This window comes from Delphinapterus leucas, chromosome 12 (genome assembly GCF_059928025.1).
Source record: "Delphinapterus leucas isolate spDelLeu-1000000601 "Yukka" chromosome 12, BTC_Dleu_Yukka2, whole genome shotgun sequence".
NCBI lineage: Eukaryota > Metazoa > Chordata > Mammalia > Artiodactyla > Monodontidae > Delphinapterus > Delphinapterus leucas.
The window spans coordinates 43,109,546-43,131,905 of NC_143140.1; the positions used below are offsets into that span (position 1 = coordinate 43,109,546).

The 22,360-nt window shown below is 37.8% G+C and overlaps 1 protein-coding gene across 1 annotated transcript in view; it reads left to right on the forward strand.

The window, feature by feature from the left end:
* Positions 1–22,360, forward strand: part of LIN28B (lin-28 RNA binding posttranscriptional regulator B) — a 121,236-nt gene that overhangs the window by 93,154 nt on the left and 5,722 nt on the right. The window lies entirely within an intron of this gene.

Genomic DNA, 22,360 nt, shown 5'->3' on the forward strand with positions numbered 1-22,360 from the left:
TTCGTATTTTTCAGTCCTTTATTGTATCTGAAATCAGTTCATATTATTTCTTTTGTAGCCCATCTTTAAGTTCACTGACGTTTTTCAGCAATTTCCAGTTAGTGAACTTTTCGTTTTAGACATAGCTTTCAGTTCTAGAATTTCCAGTTGGATTATTTTGTTTGTTTTCTTTTTTTCCCTGCCACGATTCCCCATTTTTTTAAATTCAGCAAGTCCTTCTTTTCCTTTTCACGGTTGAACGTATTTAACATAGCAGTTCTGAGGTCTTTCATTTCCAACTTTTGGGTCTTTTCAAGGTCTTTTATCTTGTCTGCTTTTTTCCTGCTTCTTTATATGTCTAGTAATTTTTTGTGTGTGTGCAGAATGTTGCTGCTAATAGTTGTAGGGAATCTAGGTTTTCATCTTTTTTTTACAGGTGTTGAGTTTTATTCTGGTAGGCAATTGAATTACTGTTAGTTTTTTATTCTGCCAGCCCTGTTTTTATTCAGTGTAGATCTATTTTGGTTTTGTGTTTAGTCCTAGGATGCAGCCTTTCCTCTGGGGTACGGTCCTTATTCCTAAGGTATGAGTTACTGGGATCTCAGCTGAATACCCAAGGTGCTGGATTAAGAATCCAGTGTGGTCTTACCACCCTGTCTGGGTAGAACTCCTATATCTTCCAGCACTTTGTGACCTTGGGTATCTGGTATCTGGTTATCTCTGCACCAAACAACAGTACCCTCTTTCTGCTGTGCTTAGCAAGTCTCATTCTGTATATGGGGGTAGAGGCTTCTCTTTTGCACACATTTCTTCTATCCAGTAGTCTGTTCCATAATTTCAACTGCTTCATAAACCTTTAGCTCAAACCTTTCATTCTTCTGCTCATTAACATCACTGTGCTGTGCCTGGGTTCTTTCTCTTTGACCCTTAGTCCCAAAGTCTACTCAGGAAGCCAGATCACACATGGTGCTTATTTTGAATGTTTTCCTTCCATAAAGCATCAGTTTTTCACTGCCCGTTGTCCCATCCAGTACCTGTAAACAGTTACCTCACATATCTTTTCCAGTTGTTTAGTTGCTTACTGAAGAAGAAGTCTAGTAACAGTGAGTCTGTCATGGTCGGAAGCCTACTGAACCTATGTATTCTTAATTTGTCTGTAACATAGAGATTTAAAAATTGCATGTAGAAAGTATTTATTTTGAGTTTGCAGTTTGCTTTTCACACCTACTGAAATACTGTCTCCAGAAACAATTTTTCTATAAGCTCTTGTATTATTATTATTTGTTTTCCAATCCATCAGCTATTCCGTGTCACCTATTAAAGGGTATGGTTTCCAAGGTCTTTTTATATACTTGACACTGAATTTATGTCTCAGCATGAGGTACAGTTAAAAGATACATGGTAAGTTTTCTGCTGTACTTCATCAGTATTGTCTACCATGTTAAAACATGGGGAATTGGGTACTGCACTTATAAATAAGGTCTAGCTCACTTGAAGAGTGTTATATTTTCTCATATTTTATATATTGATTGTTGTTAAATTTGCCTTGACATGTTATGCTGCTTCAATTAAGGTCATTCCCTTTCTCGTTGTATATATACATTCGTACTAATTTTTATTCTAGTATTCCCCTGTACCTCTTCTTTTTTATTTTCCTGTGCTTGTATGGAATGGCTTCTCTTAAGTCCAGATTTATTTATCAGAGACAAGTACCAAGCACTGACAATTTCATTATGTCTTCTAGTGTGGTTTTGTTACTGCATTTTTTATTGAAATATGCATTATTTTACTATTACTTTTTCTCCTATATTTTATACTTAAGGGATATATATATGCATATATAATGTGTATATGCAGGTTAGATTATTTTAAATTTCTGTCATGATAAGAATAGGGGCATTACAAAAATATTTATTGTACAAAGTAGACATGGGCCTGATAATGTTAAGAACCATTGCCTTAAACATATCAAAATGTATTTATTTTACAATTTGAATCTAATCAACCCAATATCTGAGGTCTTTGGTTCTGATTCTACTGGCTGTAGTTCATGCTACCCTATTTTTCTTTTGTTTTTTATGATTTTTTTTCTTTTCTTTTTTTTGCGGTACGTGGGCCTCTCACTGTTGTGGCCTCTCCCGTTTTGGAGCACAGGCTCCGGATGTGCAGGCTCAGCGGCCATGGCTCACGGGCCCAGCCGCTCCGCGACATGTGGGATCCTCCCGGACCGGGGCACGAACCCGTGTCCCCTGCATCGGCAGGCAGACTCTCAACCACTGTGCCACCAGGGAAGCCCTATGATTTTTTTTAACCAGTCATATTTCTTGGACTTTTACCTGTAGGAATTCTTTGACTCCTGGCTTGAAAAATACATTTTTTTCCAAGGATTTTTTTTGTATTTGCCTGGAGACATTTGTACCAACTGGGAACCATTTTATGAGAAATGCTCAGCTTATGCCACATCTCCATGTGAGCTGCAGTCTGGGTTGTGGTTATCACTTCTCAGGGGAGACTTGTTTTCTCTTCCTCCCAGCACCATTCTGGGGGTGGGAAAGTTTCCATGCCATACTCTTCTTCAGGGCAAATTTGTTTTTCATTTATCTTTACATTGTGAGTGCAGTTGGGGGGGGGTTCTGGCTCTATGGGACAGGATCTCCTACGACACCCCCAACTTCTGGGCAGATCCTAGACTTTGTTTCCTGCCCCTTCTGCTTCATCATCCCCGTTACAAGGTCAAAGCTTAAGGTTGGCAGTGTTATATGGATGCCTCCAGGGTGAGAGTCTGTTTCAATGCTCCACTTACTGCCCTGGTTTCCTGCTTTCACTTCCTTTTTGACTTCTAAGCATTCCTAACTTCCTTGCCTGATCAGTAATGCATTTCAAAAGATGTTTTTAAAATATTTTGTCCACTATTTTTAGTCATTTTCAGTGGTATGGTCAGAGTATTTTTATATGCTACTTTGAAGGCAATATAATTCTTTTTTTTTTTGTATGGTTGACTCAAAATTTTTATTTTTTGCTAGTGTGAGTATTTAAAAAGTACTTGTGTCATTTTTCTTTCTCTTTTTGTGAATTTCCTGTTCGTGTCTTTGTTTTTCTGTTTGTCTCTGGTGATTTTAAAAAAATGTATACTATACACTTTGGAAGGGGCTTATTCTCTGCTCTCTGAGGTACTCCTTTTTCCTAAGATATGCATGTTTAACTCTGAGGAAGTTAAGTCTGATACTGGCACTGCAGTTCAAGTTTAGCTCCTTAATCCTTTTGTATTCATTGTATGTTCTATCTGAGGCTTCTTACTACCACTTGCTTGCTAAATCCATCAACCTATTTTAATACCTCATCTTATTAGCCACTTTCTCCACTACAAAACTGTATTTTCTTTTACAGTTTGAATCTAATCAACCCAATATCTGAGGAAACTGGGGAAACCCCTCTTTTTTGCCTTCCTACTATCGACTGAAAACAACTGCACATAACTCTCAACTTTTGGGTTGTGCAATGTTGTTTCAGTCGACACTACTACCCCTCTGACTGTTCCTTGTTAGACACCTCACTGGTTCTTCCACCTGAAAATTATTAAAGAGAAGTATTTCTGAAAACTTTGTCTGCAGGTCTCTTCTCACTCTTCACATTTTGCTGGTTGACCTTTGTCCCATGGCTTTAACTACTACCTGTCCTTTCAGTGATATCTCCCAAATCTGTGACTTCAACCTTAGCATCTCCTCAAGTTTCAGACTAGCAGTATCTCCAAGGATGCACATCAACATACAGTTAACTTTTAGTTCTCCCATTACAACGTCTTTGAAAACTCCTTATATAGTGAATACTGAAGCTTAGTCAAAAGTCCGAAGGACTTGTCAAAAGATGACTAGATAAAGGGAAATTGAGCTGAATTTGGTAGTTTTTGCCCAGGAGATGAGGCTGTTGCCATAAGGTTGTATGATGGCCTAGTGGGTGCCTGTTAATCTGCAATATTGTCTAGAATACAGGACAGTAATGTCAGTACAAAAAGTATGGTAGGGGCTTCCCTAGTGGTGCAGTGGTTGAGAGTCCGCCTGCCGATGCAGGGGACATGGGTTCGTGCCCCGGTCCGGGAAGATCCCACATGCCTCAGAGCAGCTGAGCCCATGAGCCATGGCCGCTGAGCCTGCGCGTCCAGAGCCTGTTGCTCTGCAACGGGAGAGGCCACAACAGTGAGAGGCCTGCGTACTGCAAAAAAAAAAGTATGGTAGGTGGGAAGGCATGCCTTTATTTCCTTTTGACATTAGTCACTCTGTACCTCACCCACTTTCATGATGATGCCCTTTTGGTACTAAATTCTCTCTTTTCCACCTTCAGGTTCCAGCAGCTCATAGTAATTTTCCTTTTCACTGTTTTTATTTTTTATTACACTATTAAAAAGTAATACATGGTGACTAATTTAATAAATTTTTGTTTCATTTATATTATCTAAGATAATACTAACATGGTCATCACTGGTTGGTAATTGAGTGGACCAAGTGGGTTGATAGATGTACCTGGAGTATAAGAATGACCTATCTTTGGCATGGCATCAAGACAGAGACCAGGAAACTATCCCCAAGTGGACAAGATACTGAGAAAACTGTTTATAGGTTTAGGAAAGTTGACCCAAGAGTAAGCTTTATGTTTCCATTTTGCTTTTAAAAGACAAAAAAAATAGTGAAGATTTTCGTAGTACTTTTCCTTTTCTTTGAGGCATCCAAGTAATATAACAGTGGACACTATGAACACAATGATGAATGATGGAACTTACAGGAAAATTAATCAGTATTGGAAGACATCTGGAAACAAGGGGTCAAAATGGCCTTGAAGGGATGAATTGAGTTTGAGATTATGGAAAAACATCAAAGTGGGAATAATTTGTGAGTGATCAGCATAAATAAAATAGTTTGTTTAAGGAAATGGATGAGTTTTTCAAAGGAGAGATGATAGATAAGCTTACGTTTAGATTTTGGTGAATCCAGGAAGATACTGAGAATAAGATTGGAAAATAATGTCAGAAAGGTAGAAAGAAAAACAATATAAAGAGTGTCCTAAGAGCTAGATGAAAGAGTAGTTTCTAGAATATAGGAATAGTGAGCAAATTTCCCATACATAAAGCTGTATTATATACAGATTAGTGTCTTTATAATTTTCTTCATCTACAAAATTTTCTGATAGAATTTATTAAAACAGAGTTACTCTAGATTTGATTTTTAGGGACTCCAAGTTATAAATCAGAAAAATACTGAACATTTCAACAGTTACCTACATATAAGAAAAAATGCTTGGCATCTGCGACAAAGCAAATTAGTTTACTCATCAAAATGCAGAGTAGGAGATGGTAAAGAAAATCCCAGTGGACAAGGAATGGTAAATGCAAATTAATTATAGAACATTCATGAGATAAGCAATATATCATTATTAGGCTATTTAGTCTGTTCTCTTTACTATTCTTGAAAATGGAAAGATATTTTAAGCTTTTCCTGTTATTTATTTTTGTTTTCTCCCACTGTAATTCATGAGAACTTCAATTCTTCTACCATTAATTATCTCACCACCACTGGAGTGGAAGTGCTTCAGGAATATAATATCTAAGATTAGGGGTAGGGAAAGAAATTGTACCTACCATTTATAAAGAGCTTTGTAGTTTGCAAAGCATTTTAAAATATTTATTTCACCTGAGACAAACAGCAACCATGTGAAGGAAGTGAGAATCATTGTCATCTTTAAAAAGGATTCCTGAATGGTGAAACTTATTTATGGATGAGGAAACCCAGAGAGATTAAGTGATTTATCGTGCATCACTGGAGTTATAAGGTGAAATCCTGGGCTATCCATTATTAGGTTTGCTGTCATGAGCAATGCATGTGTCAGCTTTGAAACTCAATTTTTTCAACTCTAAGATGAAAGATTAAAAAAATATTAAACTATAAAATATATTTAACATTCTGCTTAGTAATCTTGGTTTCCATTTGCTTTTATTTAAATAAGTTTATTTTATTTATTTGTTTTTGGCTGCGTTGGGTCTTCCTTGCTGCGCGTGGGCTTTCTCTAGTTGCAGCGAGTGGGGGCTACTCTTCGCTGCGGTGCATGGGCTTCTCATTGCGGTGGCTTCTGTTGTGGAGCACGGGCTCTAGGCATGTGGGCCTCAGTAGTTGTAGCACATGGACTCAGTAGTTGTGGCTCACGGGCTCTGGCGCACTGGCTCAGTTGCTCTGTGGCATGTGGGATCCTCCTGGACCAGGGCTCGAACCTGTGTCCCCTACACTGCCAGGCGGACTCTTAACCACTACCACTGTGCCACCAGGGATACCCTCCATTTGCTTCTGCAAGCTAGCCAATTAATTGCCTTCCTAGACATATCCTCCAGTTTTCCACTTCTGTTTTCTTATTCATGCCATATATTCAAATGGCATGTTTTCTCTTCTATCTAAACAAATCTTACTCATTTTAAATAGCCTTTAACTAGCTTGTTGTAGTCAGGTCAACTCCTTTACAAAACCATTCCTATTGCTCCCAATAATTGTGACCATGTTTTCTCTTGAAAAGATGTTAACACTTTCTTTCTCTTACACCATTTGTCAAACTCTATGTTTTATTAGCTGCCAATATACCAGGAAGAATAGTCATCACCAGTTACTATCTGAGTTTAGTGGACTCTTGTAAAACATATTTTAAACATCATTTTACAGGTAGTTTACAGATATAAAAATAAAAGTATGTTGTGAAAAACAACTGGATTAGAAATTAATAAGAATTTAAATGTAACAAACCCAAATTTTTTTCCATATTTTTCTGGTGTGAAGATATACACATCCAAAAAAAAGCATTCTTTTTCACCTGTCAGACTGGCAAAAATAAAAACCCTTGTTAAAAAAAAAAAAAAGATATACACATCCAAAATTGGCAATATCCTTTGAATGAAAGTAATTGCTCATAGCTGAGCCAGGAACATAGCCATCTTATAAATAATGATCTAGATTTCAAATATATTTCTAAGAGTCCAGCTTTTTATTACCTCTGGTTTTTCTTGCACTTCTATCATCAAAATACAGTGCTTTGAAAACTTATGGCTCGTAATTTTGTTGAAGAGAGGGTGGTCATTTTCCTCGTCAGTAGCAACAAAATATTTTCATTTTAGATATTGATTAGAATGATCAATTCAATGAGCTTTTTCATTTCTGTGCTGTTTGTCTCCTTTCAGTCAGTGCCTTCAGCATTTATCTACTTATGAATCATATCAAGTAAATTCCCTAGCACAAGCTTGATAAAAGGTGAAAGCATCCTGTTACATGTCCTTTTTAGTAAACATATCTTGTCAAAAAAAATACTGCATGATGACATTCTCCTTGAAGGACTAACTGAATAACAGATTTCCTTTTTGTCCATAGAAATATATTGTTCATTCATTGATTCTTGAGTTTGATAAAATACATTTCTAGGATATATTATGTGAAGACTCATAATCTGAGATTTAGCTTATATGATTAATTTTATCATCATCATTAGAGTCTGGAGTATTACTGTCTGTCTTTTTGTATTTGTGTTCTTTTTCATCTAACAATTGTGAAATAACTTCTATCATTTTCTTCTCTTTGCTGTTATGGACAGAAAATGAAAATTTCTGAATTCTCAACTGTGTTCAATGAAGAGTTAAAAAGAAAAAGACAACAGAAGTCCTGTCTCCTGATGTCTTTTTTTTTTTTTTTTTTTTTTTTGCGGTACGCGGGCCTCTCACTGCTGTGGCCTCTCCCGTTGCGGAGCACAGGCTCCAGACGCGCAGGCCCAGCGGCCATGGCTCACAGGCCCAGCCGCTCCGCGGCATGTGGGATCCTCCCGGACCGGGGGCACGAACCCCGCGTCCCGTGCATCGGCAGGCGGACTCCCAACCACTGCGCCATCAGGGAAGCCCTCCTGATGTCTTTTATACCTTCTGGAAAGATCAGACGAAACTTTGGGCAATGCAATAACAAGGATGATGAAATAGCGATGATTTATTTCACTATTTTATCATCCCTCTAGATGATCACATCATTTTTAAATTTTTTTTTTTTCTGTGAAAGCCTTAAATTCAATATGGTTATTTGCCAGTTTCAGAAAACTATTTAATTGTATAATTAATAGATTTCTCTGAAGGCAGGTCAAAATAATGTTAAGCAGGTTAAGTTCTCTGCAAACGGTTTTTGAACACCAGGATTGCATGGGGCAATTGAGTAATGATTTATATAATCTCAATTCCAAATGAACATGTAGCATAACTGATGCTTAGGGTTATAAAATTAGAGAAGATCTAGACTATTGCATCTAGGTATTTAAAATCCGCCCCTCCCCCTTGTTTTTTCTTTCTCTGAGTTGCTTTTGGTCTCAGGTGCCTCTCCTCCCAGCTTGGACCAACTCGTTTCAATAATGCTTTTATGAGAAAACTTGTCCTCCTCATACTTTTGTCCCTCCCCACCATCCACCTTTCCAACCCCAACTCTGGATAAATTTGGGTCTCTTCTACCTCCCATTGCCCACTATGGGACTGGCAAATATTTCTCAGATAAAGTTATAAAATCAGGCTGAGTTGTGAAGGTAGAGAGATACCAAGATCACAGACAGTTTAAATTGCGAGACAATCAAGAGAATTCAAGTCTTAGCACCATCTTGCAAAGTGAGTTGGAGAGTTAGTTAGTAGTAGAGCTAAAAACAAGTGCTGAAGTTTCCTGACCTTTGTTTCAACGAGTTTCCAGCATAGTGAATTGGGAAGTAGGAAAGTTATATAAAATATGAGAGAAGAGAAAAAGCATTAAGGGTGGCCTGAAGTTCTGTAAGAGAAATATTCTAAACCCCCTCCCCACCCCAGCTTTATTGAAGTATAGTCAACAGGTAAAATAGTAAGATTTTAAAGTGTACATTGTGATGATTTGATATACATATACACTGCAAAAGAATTCCTCCCATCTAGTTAATTAACACGTCCATCACCTGACATCTTTATCTTTTTTTTTGTAAGAACATTTAAGTTCTACTCTCTTGGCAAATTTCAGTTAAACAGTACAATATTATCATCTGAAGTCACCATGTTATACATTAGATCCTCAGACCTTATTCATCTTACAGCTTGAGAGTTTGTATACTTTTACCAACCTCTCCCTATTTCTCCCACCCTCCAACCCCTGGCAACCACTTTTCTATTCTCTCTTTCTATGAGGTTGATATTTTTTTTTTAGATTCAACATATAAGTATTTGTCTTTCAGTGTCTGACTTATTACACTCAGTATAATGCCTCTGAGGTTCATCCATGTTGTTGCAAATGGCAGGATTCCATTCTTTCTTATGGCTGAATAATGTTCCATTGTGTATATAAAAATGCCACATTTTCTTTATCCATTCATCCATCGATGAACACTTAGGTTGTTTCTACGTCTTGGCTATTTTAAACAACGTTACAGTGAACATGGGGGTGCAGATATCTTTTCAAGATAAGGATTTCGTTTCCCTTGGGTCTATACCCAAAAGTGGAATTGCTGGATCCTATGGTAGTTCTATTTTTAATTTTTTGAAGACTCTCCGTACTGTTTTCCACAGTGGCTGCACCAATGTACATTCCCACCAGTAGTGCGCGAGGGTTCTCTTTTCTTCATGTCCTCATCAATACTTGTTATCCCTTGTCCTTTTTTTTTTTTTCGGTACGTGGGCCTCTCGCTGCTGTGGCCTCTCCCGCTGTGGAGCACAGGCTCCGGACGCGCAGGCTCAGCGGCCGTGGCTCCCGGGCCCAGCCGCTCCACGCCATGTGGGATCCTCCCAGACCGGGGCACGAACCCGTGTCCCCTGCATCGGCCGGCGGACTCCCAACCACTGCACCACCAGGGAAGCTCTCCCTTCTCTTTTTGATGACAGCCATTCTAATAGGTGTAAGGTGATATCTCATTGTGGTTTTGATTTGCATTTCCCTGATGATTAGTGATTAGCACCTTTTCATGTATCTGTTGGCCATTTGTATGTCTTCTGTGGAAAAAATTAAATTTTCATACTATTTTCAGCTCCTTAGCATAGTTGGGTGTAATTCCCAGGATTATGAAAGAGCAAAGTGTTTCAAGGTATAGGAAAAATAAGATCACTGAGAAGAAACACAAAAACTTAAATTGGGTCCGATAACCCTGAGAATTAAAGTTAGTTGTGCATTTATCTGATCTCTTTTCTAGATGTTATGTGCTTAAAGAACAAAGTCATCATAATGTCATAATGATCTTTGCATCTCATGCAGTGGCTTCTCTGGGATAGATTTATTGTATGAGAATTATAGGACAGTTTTCAAAAAAGGTAACATCATGACTCTCATACAGATATAAAATGAGCAAGTGTTAAAGATTTTATTTAACTCAAATGAGGGAAACAAGCAGATGTTACAACCTTTTCAAAGGAGAATCCAAAGAACAGACACATTTGTAGTTGAGGAATATTGAAATTATGCAAATGGAAGCAACACTAGCTTTTTTCCACATGGGAAAGGGAAGTAAATTGAACCTGACAGGGCAGAATTTGCTACTCTACGGGCAAGAATAACTTTGCAATTATTGGCGATTTAAAGAGCTGTAAGATAACTCCCATACAATCAGAATCAGATAATCCATAATTGTGAATGCTAGGTCTAGGCAGTGCACAGTTTCCAGGGAAGCACAACTTCTTCCTTACACATATGTTGTATTCAATTAAATTATAAACATAAAACATATAAAGAGAACTTCACACTCAAGTGTGATAAATAACACTTTGCCACTTGTAGCTCTCATATTTTTCAATGTTTCTTTGTTTTCTAAATACATACATTTTTAGAGTTTCAAGATCAAGTATCATCCAAAGAAGGTTACCTCCTTTCACCACACCTACCAGGATATTTGTCAAGAATTTTTTTGTTAGGGAGTTCCCTGGTGGCCTAGTGGTTAGGATTCTGGGCTTTCACTGCTCTGGCCTGTGTTCAATCCCTGGCTGGGGAACTGAGAGCCTGCAAGCCGTGCAGCACAGCCAAAAAAAAAAAAAAATTTTTTTTTTTGTTAGAGAAACACAGAAAAATTCTTTAGTGGCTTTGTTTCTTTTGTCCCACTGAGAGAAAACCAAATTCTTCATGTAAACTTTACCAGCCAAATTTAAAGGATGACCAAAGGAGATGAAAACTCCATTGTTCAAATGCTAAAGGAATTGTATTCAAGGCAAACCATAGTTTGGCTTATAGAAATGCACACATAAATTTGTTAATGTGTAGAATCTAGTCCTAATGGTTTGCACTTATTAAGAGTATTTGGACATGGCTTGGCTCCGTCCAAGGACCTATCTGCTCTTCTCATACCTACCTTCAGTTTTTACCTCCATCCTCAGCTCCACAGCTGCCTCTTTTTATACTAGTGGCTGTGTGTTCACAGAGTCACAGCCTTAAAATGCTCAAGTAGGGAAACAAAATCCCTTAAGGAATCAGTGATGAGAGGAAAGATCTGCAAGGATGCCTTAGCAGCTTGACCATCAGTCTTTAGTCATATGAAAAGCTGGGATGATGTGAAGGGCAACTGCAACCAGTAAGGAGGGAAAAAAAAGAAGTAGCCATGAGGCCAAGAATACCTGACATGGCTCTAATTTTCAAGATGAGACCTACACAGAGAGGAGACAATATCACAGTTTATAGAGGTTATCTGAACATAGTAGCAATTTTCCTTGTTCAGCTTTCGCTTGCCTACCTATGTATGTACATGGTAAACAATTTAAGAACTGCTGATTCTTGGCAAAGAGCAATATATAGCCAGTCACAGGAAGACCAATTGGGCTAGAGGGGGAAGTGAACAGAGGTCATTTACATCTCATCTGTACTTCATTTTCCTCGGCAGTAGCTGGTGCTGGAATGGGAGATCAAATTTATTGATTGTTAGAAGCCTTTCCTTGGTGATTTCAGCAGAATAGTTTTAACTCCTTCTGATTCCTGAGTAGCTGTAGAGATAGAGGTGGTTTGGCACAGTCTTCTTTTGCATCTTGCACATGAATTAATCCTGAGGGTACGTTTTGGGTAGATCACACCAAGCAACGTGCTCTAGGACGACAGGTCCTCTATAAATATATTTTAATGCTACTCATATAAACATTGTCAAAGTGGAAAGTTTACACATAGTTCTTCTTAATTCAGGAATATAGCAACCATTCAGTGTTAATAGTAAAAATATTAATTCACTAATACAACAATAGGGAGTTGTTTTAACACTCTTTTCACAGAAACTCAAGTGCTACCAGCATTATTACTGGCATCAGAGGTAATTAAGCCATGGTAACATCAAAGCTTTAAATAACCAATTTGGCTAAATAACAACAACAACAATAACTCATTTGGCTAAAACTAGGATTGTATCTTTATTTTTATTTATTTATTTAATTTATTTATTTTTGGCTGCATTGGGTCTTCGTTGCCGCGCACGGGCTTTCTCTAGTTGCAGCGAGTGGGGGCTTCTCTTCGTTGTGGTGTGCGGGCTTCTCATCGCGGTGGCTTCTCTTGTTGCAGAGCACGGGCTCTAGGAGTGCGAGCTTCAGTAGTTGTGGCACGAGGGCTCAGTAGTTGTGGCTCACGGGCTCTAGAGCATAGGCTCAGTAGTTGTGGTGCACGGGCTTACCGGACCAGGGCTCTAACCCATGCCCCCTGCATTGGGAGGCAGATTCTTAACCACTGTGCCACCAGGGAAGCCCCAGGATTGCATCTTTTAATCCAGCCCTCTTTTTGCTTCCAGCTTGCAAATAACCAGCATAAATCTGTAACTGTTATCTAACCTTCCTCTGTGCAGTTCATCAGTCATGCCACTAAAATTGATTCTTGACCTCTATACATCATTCTTTCCTTTGAAATTTCTCATGCTGTCTCTTCTTCTATGCTTTAATGGAGGAGGTGTGTGTAACAAAACGTGAGCGAGTCACTTTTTAATTGTGCAGTCCTCATTTGAATACCTAAGGTTTTTTAACCCTTAAGTATTTTTACTATGTGTTTAAATTTTCTCATATATTGTTTACATCTACTTCTCTAGATTACAAATTACTGTTTCACCTATCAAGTAATCATAATGAAATTTGTCTTTTAAAATTTCTTGTGCCTCTGACCAAATGTTTAATAATGAAAAAATTCAACGTACAACATAAGGAGAAAGATCACTTTAGAATGATTTGTGAAATAATGTCAACCCTAAAAATAAGGCTGTTTTCCTGAGCCAGAGCCTAAAAGAAATCATGTGATGAGCAAGAAAAAACATTTATAAAAGTTGACACAAAAGCAGTAGTGGAATTGTCCTTCTTCAGGCCAAACCAGTGCTTATTTACAGCAGATGTCACACCTGTGACAATGGTGAATGTGAAATGGTGTGGTGGAAACCAAGCAGCCCTGGGGTTTTATGTTTTCAGGCAAGGCTGCTGTGACAGATAAATGAACCAACATTTCCAGATTGCTGTAATCAGATTATTATAATCTGATTCTTCCATCTAAGTAAATACTTAATTTCAACCATCTCAAGATAAGTTAAATTTTGAATGCCTTTCCTTCATATATATATATATATATTTTTTTTTTTTTTTGCGGTATGCGGGCCTCTCACTGTTGTGGGCTCTCCCATTGCGGAGCACAGGCTCCGGATGCACAGGCTCAGCGGCCATGGCTCACGGGCCCAGCCACTCCGCGGCATGTGGGATCTTCCGGGACCGGGGCACGAACCCGTGTCCCCTGCATCGGCAGGCGGACTCTCAACCGCTGCGCCACCAGGGAAGCCCTTTCCTTCATATTTAATACCTGCACTAACCTTCTAAAAACACTGTACCTTAAAGGTCAGTATGATCAAATATGGTAGATACATTGACCTTGGTTCCAGCAAGAAACCAGCAGTTTGGGTAGTTGTAACACTGCCATTTCAAAAATACATGTGGCTTGTGTGTGTGTGTGTGTGTGTGTGTTGTCCTGACCTGGACACTCCTCCCTAGCTGTGTTGGGATCATGCAAGCCGTGCTGGCAGAGTGCCCACTGCATGTAAGATTGGGTCCTATTTTATAACAAACTGCTTTTCCTCCCAAGAAATTGGAAAGCATTAAGTTATCTGTATTTGAGTCCATTTTTCTCCTTGTTTTTTCAACTTTTCCATTAGCCAGAAGGGATTACCTGTGTGGGATGTCGTTTGTCACCTAAAAGAGAGATAACATTTCTATTTCAAATACAGATTTAATTTATGACCTAGAATTCATTATTATACTCCTTCTCAAGTTGTGGTGCAAAGTAGCAAATTCTCAACAAACGATTATTGTTCCGTGGAATTGCTGAATAACCTACAAGTAATTTTTTTAATGTTTTTTTATTGTGGTAAAAGTCACATAATATGAAACATATTTTTCTAACCATATTTAACTGTACAGTTCAGGGGCACTAAGTACATTCACATTGTTGTGCAACTCTCACCATCATCCATCTCCCGAATGTTTCACCTTCCTAAACTGAAACTCTAACCCTTTTAAACACTAACTCCCCATTCCCCTCCCCACCCCCGACTCCCAGGCCCCTGGCATCTCCCAATTTACTTTCTGACTCTATTTTTAAACATAATGGAATGAAATACAAAAATGCCTGATGCCTTCCGTGTGGTGGAAGGGCCCTTACATGAAAAAGGCTCCCTTTTCCCCAGTTCCTCCAGTGATTTCTCTCCCTTTCATGTCCTCTACTCTTTAAAAACTGTTATATGTTCCATCCCTACTTCTCTTGACCCTGCACCACCATTCATCACATCTGTCCCCCACATTTTTCCATCTTATCTTCTTGTTTTTATAAGATGATGAAAGGTTTGTGAATAGAACTATTACTATATTTTAGCTGGTTGTCAAGATACTGTGGGGCATTTTTAGCTGGTGTTATGATACAGACGACAGACCATGGCATTAATCAGAGAGAGTGTCCAAAAACTAATAAACATAAGACAATCCAAAAAGCAGTCAGGCAAAGACATCAAACAAGATTTTATATACATACATATACACATATGTATGTGTATATTACCATCCAGCCAACTATGCACATACATTTTATTAGTATCTAGTACAAAGTTGTACTCATTGTAGATATTCTTAAGTGGTTTTTTTTTTTTTCTGTTTTTCATTTGAGTTTATGAAAATGATTGCATGGGTATTATAAGCAGTTGAGTCCCCACTGATAGGCAAGGTATCTAGGTAATAGCACATCATAGAACTGGATGATAAAAGAGGTTAGTAGTTGGTAAGTAAAAAATACCCTTTGAACTCAGTGCAAACCCTATATCAGTTTAGTAAATGGTCTGAGCACTGAGGTTTGGAGGAGGCACAGAGTATTCATTTCCTCTGCCAGCAGCTTCGAGTTCTGAGTTCACATTAGTTCCATCCACATCAGACTGACCCTTGCTTACTATGACTAACACTAGGCCATAGAGAGCCATCCAAACATCTTGCAGTTATTCACCGGAAAGAACTGAATGGCAGTTATACTGACTAAATTTTGCTTTTTAAAAATAATTTTGAAAACCAATCCTTAGGGTGGTCTAACTAATAAGCAGATTTTAAACCATCCATTATGCACTTTTATTTTTCTCTTAGTTTAAAAAGCAGAGTGGGCAGTAGTAACTTCATTAATGGTGCTATTTTAGGTGAAATGTAGTTTAAATATTAGAGGTTTTAAAAATTCCATGGCTAACAGATTTTATAAAAAGCAGAGATCTTTTTATTATGTTTATATTCATTTGTATGTAACAGCCAGAAGAATTTGGCCATTAGAAATGTTTGCAGGAGTATCTCTATAGGAAATAAGTTTATATGGTTTTGAGAATTACTGTAGATGGAGGCAACAGAAGATGGAGAATTAAAAGAGTTATTATGGGAAATCAATAAATGTTAATTGGTAATGATGGTGAAGTTTAGAGAATGGAGCAATTGATTCAAGAGCTGTAAATTATCACCCGTTTTGATGACATGGGTGCCTCCCCATTGAACCCATCCTGGATTGATGAACTAAGAACTGAGTAATAACCTCAAAAACAGAGAAACTACTTGTGAAGCTAAACTCAGTAGATTTTTGCAATGTTTTCCTTCCAAAATAAGCAGGAATCAGTGATGGTAAAAAGTTGTGGGCTTTTGTGCTTACAGCTAGAAGTTTCAGGGAATCATTTTTAGTTTTCAGTAAAGAAACAAGATCTACACACACCTTTTTCCTCCTTCCCTCCCTCCCTCCCTCCCTCCCTCCTTCCCTTCCTTCCTTCCTTCCTCCTTCCTTTCAAGGCACCGGTGAACTGTTGAAACAGTGTTTGGGGACTATTCAGTGTTCTGTTTTGAACCACATTCCTTGTGGTTGGGATTACAAAGCGCTCTCTCTTGGTCAAGGTTGTCGGCGGTAAACTCAGGTCTGTAGACAGCTGTGGTTCTCAAGTAGCTGCTCACTATCATCTGGGAAGCTTTTTAAGAAGTACTGATGCCTGGGGGTCTGCCCTCAAAGATCCTGATTTAATGGTCTGGAGTAGGGCCCAGGCATAAGTATTTTTTAAAAAGCTTACAAGGTGATTCTAGAATCGCTGATGTACAGGTTAACTGTTAGATGACTGACAATAATAATGAAGGTCAAATTATAAAATGGAAATGCAGCTTTATAATTGCTCTTTTTCCTTTTTCAATTACATCAACTATAAATTTTCTGGTTATTTAAAAAAGAAACTATACAAGAATTTATGGAGTAAAAATGTAAGTTCACCTTCACCTTTACCTGTATTCTCTCCATATGTAACCACTGTTAATGTACTGTTTATCCTTCCAGTGATTTTCCATGCATTGAAAAATGCATATTTACTTGTAATCATATATAGTGTTTTTGAAACATAAATGAGATTACACCATCTTTTGTTTATTATTCTGTGGTTTGCTTTTATCACTTAATTTGGCTTGGAGATCTTTCCATGTCAATACATATAGATCTACCTCTTTTTTTTTTTTTTGCGGTACGCGGGCCTCTCACTGTTGAGGCCTCTCCCGTTGCGGAGCACAGGCTCCGGACGCACAGGCTCAGTGGCCATGGCTCACGGGCCTAGCTGCTCCGCGGCATGTGGGATCTTCCCGGACCGGGGCACGAACCCGTGTCCCCTGCATCGACCGGCGGACTCTCAACCGCTGCACGACCAGGGAAGCCCCAGATCTACCTCATTTAAAAAAATATTCTTTTACTTCATTCCTTTCAATATCTGTAGAGTGTTTCTCAGTATATGTGGGCTTTAATTTCCTTTTTCCTTTTCACATATTTGTAGCTCAATGGTAAAGAGCAAAAACTCTGTAGCCAGACTACCTGGTTTTGACTATAAGTATTTATTATTGTTGGTGGTATTATTACCATTTAATTTTTCTATTTTTTACCAATATGGAGAATACTGTAGATAATATTTTAGTACCCAAATCATTATGCTTATCAATGAATATTCCTGTAGGGCAAATTCCTAGCGTTAGAGTTGCTGGCTCAGAGAGTATGCATATTAATATTTTGAAACGTGCTGTCAAATTTCCCTCCAAGAGCAATTTACATTTGCTCCAGCCAATAGAATCTCACTGCAGTATTTATTTCAAGGCCTCAATAAATTGTTCACATCACAGTGTGGCTTCATGGGCTAATAACCACAATGACTGGAATTTATTTTCTTTATTTTGGCTGGAATTTCATTGAGTCAGTTTGATAGCTCTGATTATAGCATATCAACCTGAAGTTCCAATTTACGGTCTTAAACATATGATTAAGGAAAATGGAAAAATTATTTACTGATTTTTGGTTTTTTTTAGATAAAAACTTTCAACATAGAAAGTACAAGAGGGTAGGGGGAAATAACTGGGCTTTGGCAGTGAAAAGTCTGACCTGGACTAGTAGTTACAGCCTTCAGATGGAACAGCTCAAAGAGAGAAGCTCACTTCCGCACACCATAGTGACAGAATAGTAACCCAAGTCTCAAGAAAAATCTACTTCAAATCTGTGTGTTTGTTGGCGTTTTAAATTCAGGACCCTTATATGTTTTTAGACTTTTACATAATAAAATTTACATCAGTATCGTTGGGTATAATGTTTTTATATAATGAAAATGCAAGTGAAATTTATTATTTTCAATTCAAATTTCCTTCTCTGTATACTCTCTTGAGTCTTAATTTTCTCATCAACACAACGTTGATATTTAGTACCTACTTCATAGGATTTGGGGGAGGAGTCAATTTTATATTACATATTAAAAACCTTTAGGGACTTCCCTGGTGGTCCAGTGCTAAAGAACCCTCATTCCAATGCAGCAGACGATCCCTGGGTCAGGGAGCTAAGATCCCACATGCCATGGGGCAACTAAGCCCGCGCACCACAACTACAGAGCTCGCGTGCCTCAACAAGAGAGAGAAAACCCACACACCTCAGCGAAGATCCCACGTGCCACAACAAAGACCCAATGCAGCCAAAAAATAAAAATAAAATAAAATAAATTTTAAAAAAAACCTTTTGCACAATGTCTGGAATATGGTAAACTCTTAATAAATTGAACCTCAGTATTATTCCTATTATTATCATTTTAATTCTGTTAACAGTGTGTTCAGCCCTGCTGTGGATAGATTATTTTATTTTTAGCATGAGTTAAGGTAATTGAGGGGGGATACTGGCTTTTGTATTTCAAAAGATACACATGAAAGATTTTCTGGTGTTAAAAAAATTATTCTGGTGTTAAATATGTATTTGTTCCATAAGACCCCTTTTTAATAAACATAATTCACTACTAACCAATATTTTTGAAAACTCAATATTTTTACCACTGTACTTAGGAAAAATATATAAAAGTTAACATTATTAAAATGTTTTTATTGTTTAGTTGGCTTATAGTCTTAGGTGTTTGGATATAAGAATAATAAAAGAAACAAATTTGCATAAAGAATAGGTTGCTTTGATAGAGGTCAGAAAATGTGTGCACTGTTAACTGTTTCTAGCTCAGTGGTTCATCAACATTTTCCAACTCTCCTCTTGGTATTTTGGGGCAGATCCTATGGAGTAAATAAGCTATATACCCAGTTGTGAATTTAGATTGTTTGGAAGCTTTCAGAATAAAATGAGGGCTTCTGGAAGGTTGGCCTAGGAATCTGTCTCTTACCCTCAGGAGGTACAGGGTGAGCATATTGCTTCTGCCACTCTGGATCCTTTGCTCTCCTGCTCTCTTGGGGTCTGTGATGGCATTTCTGCCCATCCCCCTACCTCCCACGTTCAGACTGGGATCCAGCACTCCCAGGTCTTGGGCTGAATGACACACAATTGAATTAGATAACAAGTGTTCAGACAGAGCAAAATCGAAAACTGTAGCCTTGATGAATGTCATTAGTATCATTTCTGGATTTTAGTTGGACTGTATCGGAGTTAACAACGCTAATCTCTTCAAAGAGTTGGTTATCGTTTCTCCAGATTAGTTTCTGAAACTCTTTCCGATCTGTGACTTTTCTTTACCCCTCTGGCTTCCCATTTGAAACTTTACTGATCCTTTCTCTCATCTCTCTTTTCCAGGGATTTTATTATACTTCTTTCTATATTCATCCCTCCTTCCTGCCCCATCGCTTGCACTTTTCCCACTCTGTTCTCTCTCACTGATACTGCTTTACTTACTGTTCTTTCAGCATTCCCTTCCTCTTCAGAAGTTTATAGATCACTGTATCCTTATCCTTAATGCCTCCCTCTAACCCCCCAGAATATGGATCTAAGTTTCCATATATATTCTTATTAAGTTAACACTTTAAAATACTTAGAAGCGCCTACGTTACATTTTTTTTCTGTTACACTTTTAGACAAGCAAAGCTGACTTTCTCTCTTTATGTAGTGTCACCTCTCATTTTATTTGATCACTTCTGGGACCTGTTTTAATGCTCGTGTCACAACATAAAATTCATGCAAATTAACAAAAGCAAGCTGATTTGAAGAGGTGTGGAGAGTGAACAAAGGAGCCTAGTACCGTTCAGAGCTTTGTATGGAGAATGTGGTGTGATATTATTTGTGTGCTGTTCCATTTTCCTGTCGGTCCCTTGGGAAGGAAGGAGTTTCATAATGGGGTGTGACCTGCACTTCTAGTAAGCGTGATTGGCATTGAATGTTTAAATAGAAGAGAAGAATACATATCATTCCTCCCCTTTAAGGCAAAGCACAAATATACTGAATGCAAATCTTTTCAGTGTGGAAGGCAGTCTGGCCTAATGATAGCATGAATCTGAAAAGCCAAGGGAGTGAATTAACTATGCAGCTCAAAATGCAAGGAAGCCAAAATTCCGTAGTATCCTTAAAAGTAACTTTTAAAACCCAGATGTAATGGTAAATACACATACAGAATATGATGGAAGACCCCATTTGAAAAAATGGAATTCTGACGTCAGCCCCTTGGTAAATGAGTGGGCAAATGGTTCCTTGAATTGGGTAGCAGTGCACATACCACAGTGACTGATGAAATTGATGTGTCCGTGGGAGAGCGGCTCTATTACTCAATCCTTTAACCTGTTTTCTCTGTCTTCAAAAATGAGCTTCTGAGTGGATGTTATCCTCAAGGAAGTGAATTTAATTTAAAAGAAGCTGTTTTATAGATGGGCAAATTTAGTTTAAGAATTCACTTTTCCATTATAGAAGAGAACTATGTGGAACAACATTATTATAAGTAATATGCTTATACTTCTCAAAGATGCTTTTTTTTTTTTTTTTTTTTTTGCGGTACGCGGACCTCTCACTGTTGTGGCCTCTCCCGTTGCGGAGCACAGGCTCCGGACGCGCAGGCTCAGCGGCCATGGCTCACGGGGCCCAGCCGCTCCGTGGCACGTGGGATCATCCCGGACCGGGGCACGAACCGTGTCCCCTGCATCGGCCGGCGGACTCTCAACCACTGCGCCACCAGGGAAGCCCAAAGATGCCATTTTTGAGTGTATTTTGGGGGACCTGAATTTCAAGCATTAGTCAGTAATTTTTATTCTTTAATTTTGAATTATCTCTTAGAACACGTGGCTAAAAAAACATTGAATCTGCATTGTAATAGTTTCATTAACTTATTAAGGTATAATTACACAATAAATAATTTAATCATCAAAAGTGATTTCTTAGTTTTTCCCATTAACTTTTGAAAATATGATGCTTTCTTTTTTCCTGACATAAATACTTGTTAATTACTGCAAAGAATAAAAGCCCATCTTGTGAATCCATTATTCTAAAATTTGCAAGGTAATATTGATAACTGGAGAAGCAGGCTGTTAGTTATCCTAGTTTTTGCCAAGTAAAAAAAAATTCACTCTATAACTTATCTCAGAAGATAAAATACATAACCATAAGTATCCTACATATACTTCCCGGTAGGTTAATAGTAGTTTGTCTTAGAAGTATATGGTAATATGAGTTATTAAGCTTGCTAGTCTCTCTCTCTCTCTCACACACACACACACACACTCATACACACACAAATCTAATTATAATTATTTTGTTATGATCTTAAGCTGATTCTCACAGTTACCACCTATTTTGCTATCATTTTTTAAAAACGTGACCTATTGTGTAAATTTCATAATGAGAATTACGGAGTCATAAATGTATTTGGAAAATAAATTTAAAATAGAAAGCCCTTAAAACTTTTCATTTGGAGACAAATCAGTAAGCAAATTTTGTACTCAACAAGTAGGTTAAAAACCTTCATAAATATAAAATATTCTCTCCAGTTGATGGTGTTTTATTGTTTTTAATATAAAATTTTAGAAGAAAGAAAATGTGACTGAAATTGAGCAATGTAGCTTCCAAATAATTTCTCAGCTTTTAGAAGCTGTCAGAATTTCAAACATATAGTACAAGCTGTGCCCCCAGTGTGCATTCAGGTATTAATTAAAGATGGATTTATATTTATTTCAACTTAGAAGAATTTACCCTGAAGGAAAACTAACTTCTTACAGAAAGAAAAGAAAGTTTTTCCCACCCCTGAACTAGCATCAACCTTTATTAATCTGATCTAAGTATCTAAGAAGCTTAGATTAATCTGTATTAATCTGATCTAAGAAGCTTTCTTTTACAGCATTCTTCTGATTCAGACACTTTCTATCTTGTTCTAATATTACTTGGTAATTCCCCAAATACCATTCACCATAGATGTCTGACTTACTTATTTATCAAATTTCACTGCACTAATTTGTGCGATGGGAAAGAATTCTTCCAGTTCAACAGGTTTCCACAGCCAAATAATTAACACCCAAAGAATTGTTAAACTCATAATTGGTCTATAATTTTCCCAGTTGCTGGTTGAGTTGGTGTTGCATTTTAGTCAACAGCTGTGTTTTTTAACTGCCTTTTCCAAGCTAGCTGGTTGTTTTTTGTTG